General features: G+C 49.7%; 1 protein-coding gene and 1 long non-coding RNA gene across 13 annotated transcripts in view; one reads left to right on the plus strand and one right to left on the minus strand.

The window, feature by feature from the left end:
- Positions 1 to 4,022, plus strand: part of LOC121336843 — a 45,909-nt gene extending 41,887 nt beyond the window's left edge. Inside the window, exon 3 of the long non-coding RNA XR_005952824.1 lies at positions 3,437 to 4,022. This is a non-coding gene — a long non-coding RNA (uncharacterized LOC121336843). The remainder of the gene's footprint in view (positions 1 to 3,436) is intronic.
- LOC121336837 (spermatid perinuclear RNA binding protein) overlaps positions 1 to 6,739 on the minus strand; it is a 58,999-nt gene extending 52,260 nt beyond the window's left edge. For 9 of the 12 annotated variants that reach the window (XR_005952823.1, XM_041406360.1, XM_041406362.1 and 6 more), the window contains exons 1-2: positions 6,411 to 6,465; positions 2,709 to 2,878 (exon numbers count right to left, since the gene is read on the minus strand). The gene's annotated coding sequence lies outside the window, so the exon portion shown is untranslated. Of the gene's footprint in view, positions 1 to 2,708; positions 2,879 to 5,745; positions 5,762 to 6,410; positions 6,518 to 6,721 lie in introns of those variants that run through there. The other 3 variants (XM_041406352.1, XM_041406354.1, XM_041406353.1) reach the window with 3 other exon arrangements.
- Positions 6,740 to 7,318: the final 579 nt, after the last annotated feature.

Below are 7,318 nucleotides of genomic sequence, written 5' to 3' on the forward strand. Positions count from 1 at the left end.
CTGCTTGTTCCATCATACCAGAGCCCTCAGCTTTCCAGTGGCTGTGTCTGTTCTCTGGTACCTCCCTCCCTGGAGTCACAGGCTGTACACCTAGAGCTTCCCCTTCTATTCCAGTCTTTTCCATTAAAGCAAATGCCCCCAGATTGTCACATCAGACACACAGCAATCAGGCAGAGCAGAGAAGGAAAAGTAGAAAAGCACCAGGAGGGTCACAGAGCAAACTCAGCCCCCGTACCTGGAGAAAAAGAGCAAGTTTCCATATGCAAAGAGCTGTCCCCTTCAGCACAGCTGTATCAAAAATAGGAATAAATTACTCATCTGTCTCCTTGTCTTCATACTGGAAAATGGCTGTCTTCAGCCAGCCCCCAGCATCAGTCACACCTGTCAGAACATCACACAGCTTCCTCAGCTGGGAAAAGCAGCCACGCAGCTTGGGCCACTGCCACCACGGCCAGGGAATGAACACCACACCAATAGCTGTTCTGTGCACTCAGCTTCAAAACTGATCAAACCTTAGCACACAGCAGTCAGCACTTCCACATCACTGATGTGATTTGTTTTATGGTTAACAAAAACACCTGCAGCCCAGTGCCACAGACCTTCCCTACACAAGGTGCCACCATTGGACCCTTGATGATCATGCTTCTGCTCTGTCAGAAACACAGCACCAGCTGACTGCCATGGGACAGCTCAGTCAAATGCTTTTTATTTTCTTTTTAAATACAAGTTTTAATTTGTTTGTTGAATGGATCTATTCATACTCTCCTGACATGTAGTCTCCACATCATGTGTTTGGTCCAACTGGTCAGTGTCTTGCTAAGCAGGCTGTAAAAAGACTTTGGCAATCACACACCTTTACTCAGGTATACACCAGTTCTAAAACATCACCTATTTCGACAATGGCAACTAAATTCAGTGGAGTGCAGCTTGCTCAGGTATATACCAGCTGGCAATTCTAAAACATCACCTATTTCAACAATGGCAACTAAATTCAGTGGAGTGCAGCTTGTTTCCTTGCTGAATTTTGTACAGTTTCTTTAGTGAGCAAGATATCACGTGTATGATTTTATGTTAGTTCATGTTATGAAGAAAGATACTGTGTTTACTGAGAGGGTTAAATTGGGACCCATGCTTTGGCTGCTATGTCCTGAAAAAAAACCAAAAAAACAGCCCTGCAACAAGTGAAAAAAACTTTATGCCTCCTTCAAGATCAACCATGACTTATCATAATCCTGTTATGGGACCCATCCCCTGCAAAATACAGACTAAAAAAGATGTATTAATTTCACAATGTCAATGGAACTATGGTAAACATCTTTTTTGCAAAATCTTGCTGGAAGGAATCAGCTGCTGTGTGCCCAAAAAGCCTGCCACAGCCTCAGGCCTCCTCAGCCCCTCGAGGGAGCGCTCTGCCCAAGCTCCTTTCTGCAAGCACAAAGTGCCACAACTGAGGTTGTGGGGCTGGCTTCCCACACACCCGTGGGCTGTGCTGGCCTTTCCACAGGCACATCCTGCCATGAGAGCTGGGATTAGGGAACATTTGGTTTAGGACATCATCAGCTCAGCCCAACAGCTCCAGAGGAACATTCCCCCATGGAACACCATCCCCGTGTCTCAGGGAATGCTAAAGACTCTTGAGGGCCCAACATTTAAGACGCTGTGCCAACACTCCAATCTGCTGTGTTGCAAGTAAAACAAGAAATGTGTTCAAAGTGTCTTCCCCCACAAGAATCAGAGGAAAAGGAGAAAAGTACAAGGCCCTAAACTCAGCCTGCCCTTTTTCTGCTCCTACCAGGGGGTAATTTCTATGGGGCAACACCAGTTTCTCACCACTGAGTTCATTTACTGCCAAGCCAAATGCCAAGTGCTGCTTTAAAATCTAAATTAATTCTGGTTCATAAGATTTCTTCAAGTTTGTGACATCTCACAGCTACCCACGAGTAAGAGTGTTTTTCCCAACCAGATATTCAAACATAAATTTTTTCAATAAAGACAATTTAAACTAAATGCAGAAAAAGAACAAGAAGCAGCAAAATTTAATTTACTGGCATAGCCATACACACCCCAATTTTATTTTCTTTTTAAGCATACAATTAAGGGTAATTTAATTCCCCTGTGTAGGCATTACATGAAAGGGAAACATTATTGTAAGAAGAGCTCAGTACTGTTGGTACACAAACCTTACGACAGATAAATTAGACCTTAGGAAAACAGCATGTAATTTACATTTTGTTATGTCAATCACCAGGAGCATCTTAGGGCTCTTAAATAGCATGCCAAACCACAACATAAGGGAACTGATGTAAATCAACACATGTGGCAGGATCACTCAAGTTTCCACAATCCAAAAGATCCCTAAAATGGATTTCATAAGATTATTCCTCTTCAACATCCACTTACACCTTTAAGTTTCCAACAGGTTATGACAATATTTTACTACAGAAGAGTTACAAGGCTTTGCACAGTTATAGAAAAATCAACTACGTAAGACCACAAGGGGTTTAGTAATTAATCCCTGGTCTTTATTAGTGGAGAAGCCAAGGGGCAGATGTGCAGGTGGCCCAGAGAAACAGCAGCCTGGCTCAGCTGGACACAAAATCCAGCCTTGGGTTAGTCCCACAGTTCTTGGGTTTAGCAGCACAGGAGGGACAGAGCAGCCCAGGGCCATGCTTTGCATGCCTTCACAAACAGCAGAACAAATGACATACCCTGATTTTGTTCTGGGGCTTCCCCTATAGCCAGCACCTCGTCCACATTCTGACACCACACAGGAATTTAGCAGAAAGGTCAGGATGTGCACTGCAGAGCTAGGAGCACAACACAACAGACCAGCGTGGGGTGGGCTCCGAGAATTCTGTCCCCTCCTATTCCGTGATGACTAGAGTAAGAGGACCAGAAACATAAGGCAATTTAGCTGCTAAATAAAGTCTAAAAATGCAGAGTGCAAGATGTTTACTCGCTCATATCATTCATAAGAATTGCTCTGCAGGTTTTTTGTTAAGGGACACGAATTGAGGTTTTCAAAGAAGTTAAATGGGAACACTGTCCCTCTGTGAGCTGACACTGACACGAACTGTGACACTGTTTTCTGTCATCAGTGCTCAGTGAAAAACTTGCACATAAGAAGGAAAAACTACACAAGTGCCAAGAACTGCAGAAGTACAGCTGGAAAAAACACTGTCCTTGGCCTTGTAGCTTATATCAATTATTGCTTTTAACAAAAACACCAGCAATGCCTTTCAGGTAAGGCTTCTCCTTCCATAAATATCAAGTGCAAAGTTTCTGTTTGTCAAATCATGCCACAACTACAACAAACGTAGTCAAACTGTGGTTTCTAGAGAAGGGTTTGAGACTTGTATTTTTCTGTTCTTTAAATCTCAACAGTTTTTTCATATTGCCTTAAACAGGAATTTTCCTTTTCATTTCCTCACTGCAGCATATTCAGCAGCAAAGCAATCTTCACTTGCCAATACTGCTGGGCTACAGCAAATCCAGGACACCACACCAGCCAAGTGCTCCTCGTGTGGTCGTTCACTCCTCGCTCTCCCCAGCCCAGCACAAAGCAAGGCACAGACCCCAAAACGCTGGGGTCTGCTGTTGGCATGGTGAGAGACACCAGGAACCCAAACTGAGCTGGAGGTGAGCCCAGAGAGGTGCAGACTGACCCTGTGCATCCTCAGCAGCCAGATGATCCCAGCACTTCCCTCACCCAGCCAGGCTGTAAATCCACAAACTGCCACCGTTCTGCTCTTTGCATGTTGATACTTTGACACACTGGTCACTCCTGGTGTAGGTACATCACCCAGCCCAGGACAGAGCTGCATGTTTTAGCAGACACTTCACCTGCATGTTCACGGTGGTTTTTCACACACTGGGAAGCTTGTTAACCAGCCAGAGCCTTTCCCACTCCCCCTTTCCAGCCATGGATGTGCTCTTCAAAGAGCTCTATTTACATGCCAAGCTACAAAGCAACGTGGAAAAACTGCAGCTTTTATGATTCTACAGTGAGGTTTTTCACAACATGAAGCAGCTTCTTAGACTACTTTTTTACTTTTTTTTTTTTTTTAATATTTTTCAAAACAAGATTTCACAGTTAAAAAAAAAAAAATCTCATTCCACCCACAGGCTTTTGAGGAACATTAACAGAGGGGCTTCAAAAGAAGAGAGCTCTGCGACCTTAAGCATTGCATTCTGGATGAACATCCATGGAAAAACTGTACAAGGCAGAGACAAGAGTCACCAAAAGCCACATATCCACCACAGTTTTAACTACTTCTGCCATGTTTAGGCCTGGCATGGCTTGCCTTCTGCCATCTTCTGTTGTACCTTTCCATCTGCTCACTGTCTTCTTATTTACTTCTGAGCCTTTGTTTTGAAATCAGCTGTGTCTGAAATTCCTTCTAGGACAAGCCACAAAGCTGGGTTTGGTCACTTCCTCAGCAACACTGACACCAGTTACCCCTGGGCTCCCCCAGCCCCCAGCACACAGCTGTCTCTATGTGGAATCTTTCTCCAGTTCCACAAGAAACCAAGTCCTGGATTTCCACCTCGTATTCAGCCTGTCAACCACACAGAGCTAGAACTGATACTTTGTGCAGAGGTGAAAAACACTGCCAGTAGTTCAGGAGAAGCGACGAGTCTGGATGAACAGCCCGTGCAAAGAAAGCCCTTTACAAAACCGGGACTAACCAAACTCGCAAGACTAAAGATTCTCTTTGAACTACACATGCCAAAGCAGCACCAGACTGGCACCACCAATGATGAGGTTCTGAGGAACAGAGCACTGAAAACATTAAACCCTCACTGTTAGTAGTCCTACCCTCTCTTCTCCACATCTCTCCATGCATTCTACACAACATGAAGCAAAGGAAAATGGTTGGAAAGCTCCAGACAGAAGAAAAGCACACATGCCAAAAACTTCCAGAGACAAGTCTAACTTCCTAAAAATGACCAGGAATTTGGTAGCAGCTACAGCCAGCTGCAGTCTGCTGACAGATTTCTCCTTCCTCTCCACACTGGCAGGAAATAACTCCAACCCAGCTTGCACACCTTCCATGGACGAGGTGGGCTCGTTAAATTCTTGGAAAGCACTTTTGCTCATCAGAGAGAGAACAACAACCTCGAGCAAACACAGGAGCACAGCAGTGCAGCCCCTCCAGAGACACTGCCAGGCCTTCCTCGCTTCCCATTCCACAAGTTTTGTTCTAAGGCCTCCCCTGCAAGCAGCCAGCACTGCTCCATGCTCCTTCCTTCCTTCCTCTCTGCCACCACGGCTGCTTCCTTTGGGTCTCAAAAATGGTTACCATGTCTTTAAAAATCAAAGAAGACTAGACCAAGTTTGCAAACAGTCCTTTCTTCTCCATTCTTTCTGAAGATGTTAAAGTAGTCTGCATGAATGGAAGAAATTATTTTAATTTTCTGTCTTTACCGTAGAAGGCCAGGCTTCAAATGTTTGCTAGAACACAAGTATTTTAATTTAAGTTAAACAGCCCAGTTATTTTAATTAACTTACAGTTTCATAAACATTTTTTGGAACTGGAGATCTGAAATATGTGCTATTCTTCACTATAATCTCCACTTAAATCTTTCTTTGCTTTAACCACACTTAGCATTTCTGAGCTGTCATGACAAAGTACAATAAAACTTCTAAAAACTGTTAACAAACTAGAGGACACAGGTACAGAAAAAAATGAATTCAAACGTATCTAGGACCCCCCAGATTATAAATTTTCGCTTCTGCCATACCCTGTGCGGGAGCTGCTTGGAATGCTCACTCTCTTCTTTCTGTAAATCACAAGGCACCATTTTCAGAGCCACGTAAATAAATAATAAGACATTTAGCCAGATAATGCATATTTCCACTTTGACTCAAAACTCAAGTTTTGCTCTACTCAGTGGCAGGCATATGACTCGCTGGTTATCCCTTTCACGCTCTCACTTCCAGAAGGGATAGCGGGTTAATGATTACAAAATCCAGTGCAAAGCAAATACAGAACGAAAGAGGAGGAAAAACCCAAACAAACCATAGACCATAACACTGATGAGCGCGCTCGGAGCCAGGAGCCTGCCCGGGCCCGGAGGGACTCGGCTGCCCCGCGGGGCCGGGGCGCGGAGGGCGCTGCACCGACCGCACCGGAGCGAACTTCGGGCCGAGCCCCGAGCCCCGGCGGGAGCCGCCCGGCCCGCACCTGGCCGGGACCGCCCGGAGACACCGCGAGCAGCGGCCCCGCTGCGCCCCGGCCCCGCCGCCAGCTGCGCGCCCCGCACAGGTAACGCGCCCCGCACAGGTGCGCGCCCCACCGGCAGGTAACGCGCTCCGGACAGGTGCGCGCCCCGCGGACAGGTAACGCGCCCCGCAGCCGGCGGAGGGCCGGCCGGCCGCCCGCGCACGGCGCCGCCGAGCCCCTCACCCCGCTCGGCGCCGGCCCCGGCGCTGCCCCGCGGCCCCGTCCCGGCTCCGCGGCCCCGTCCGGCTCCTCCGGCTCCGCAGCGCCGAGCGGGGCTGCGCACGTGACCGCGCCCCGCGCCCCCATAGGCTGCGGCTGCCGGGCAACGCGCGCCCGCCCCTTCCCTGCACCTGAGAGCGCCCTACGCCAATTGCGTACGGGGTACCGCGCCGCCCTGCGCCAGCTCCGTAGCGCCGCGGACCCGGCCGTTTCCTGCAGGCCGGCGCAGCCTTACGGAATCGGCGTAGGTCGGTTCGGCCCGCAGGGCTCCCCACCTGCGGCCGTTGCTCCCCGCGCAGCCCGCGCGGTCCCGCCCGCCGCCTGGGAAGCGGCGCTGCCGCTTGGAGCGCTCCGTGGCCGCGCGCTGCGGGAGCGGTTGAGCCGCACCTGGAAACGCCGCTTGCGTAGAACCCCTCCAAGAGGTCGGTGTGTGTTACGGAGTCTCCGTAATGTCGTCAGCGCGGGCGCCGCACCTGAGGGCTCCCGCCGCGCTAACGGCGTAGGCGCGAGCGTGCCGGGCGCAGAGTGCGCAGCGCTGAGGGCAGGTGTGTGAGGGCAGGGCCGGCCCGGCCCCGGCCGCGCTCGGGGCTCCGAGGCGGGCACCGACAATGCGGCGGTACCGGCGCTACAGCGACCCCGGCCCCGGCCGCGAACGTGAATAGCTCCGGCAGCCATGGCCCCGCCGGCTGAGAGGGGCGCCGGGCGGGCCCGGGGGCAGGGCTGAGGGGAGGGGGCCAGGGCAGGGCCTCGGCCCCTCACGCCGCGCCCGACCTTGGAGGGTTTTAACATCCCGCTGCCAAATCCAAAGAAAGAGCAGGTTCCCAAACTGAGCTGAGGAATAGGGTTACCATGTGAGCGGTTGAACTCTCTGT

This window comes from Onychostruthus taczanowskii, unplaced genomic scaffold (assembly GCF_017590055.1).
Source record: "Onychostruthus taczanowskii isolate IOZ18803 unplaced genomic scaffold, ASM1759005v1 scaffold25, whole genome shotgun sequence".
In the NCBI taxonomy this organism is placed as follows: domain Eukaryota; kingdom Metazoa; phylum Chordata; class Aves; order Passeriformes; family Passeridae; genus Onychostruthus; species Onychostruthus taczanowskii.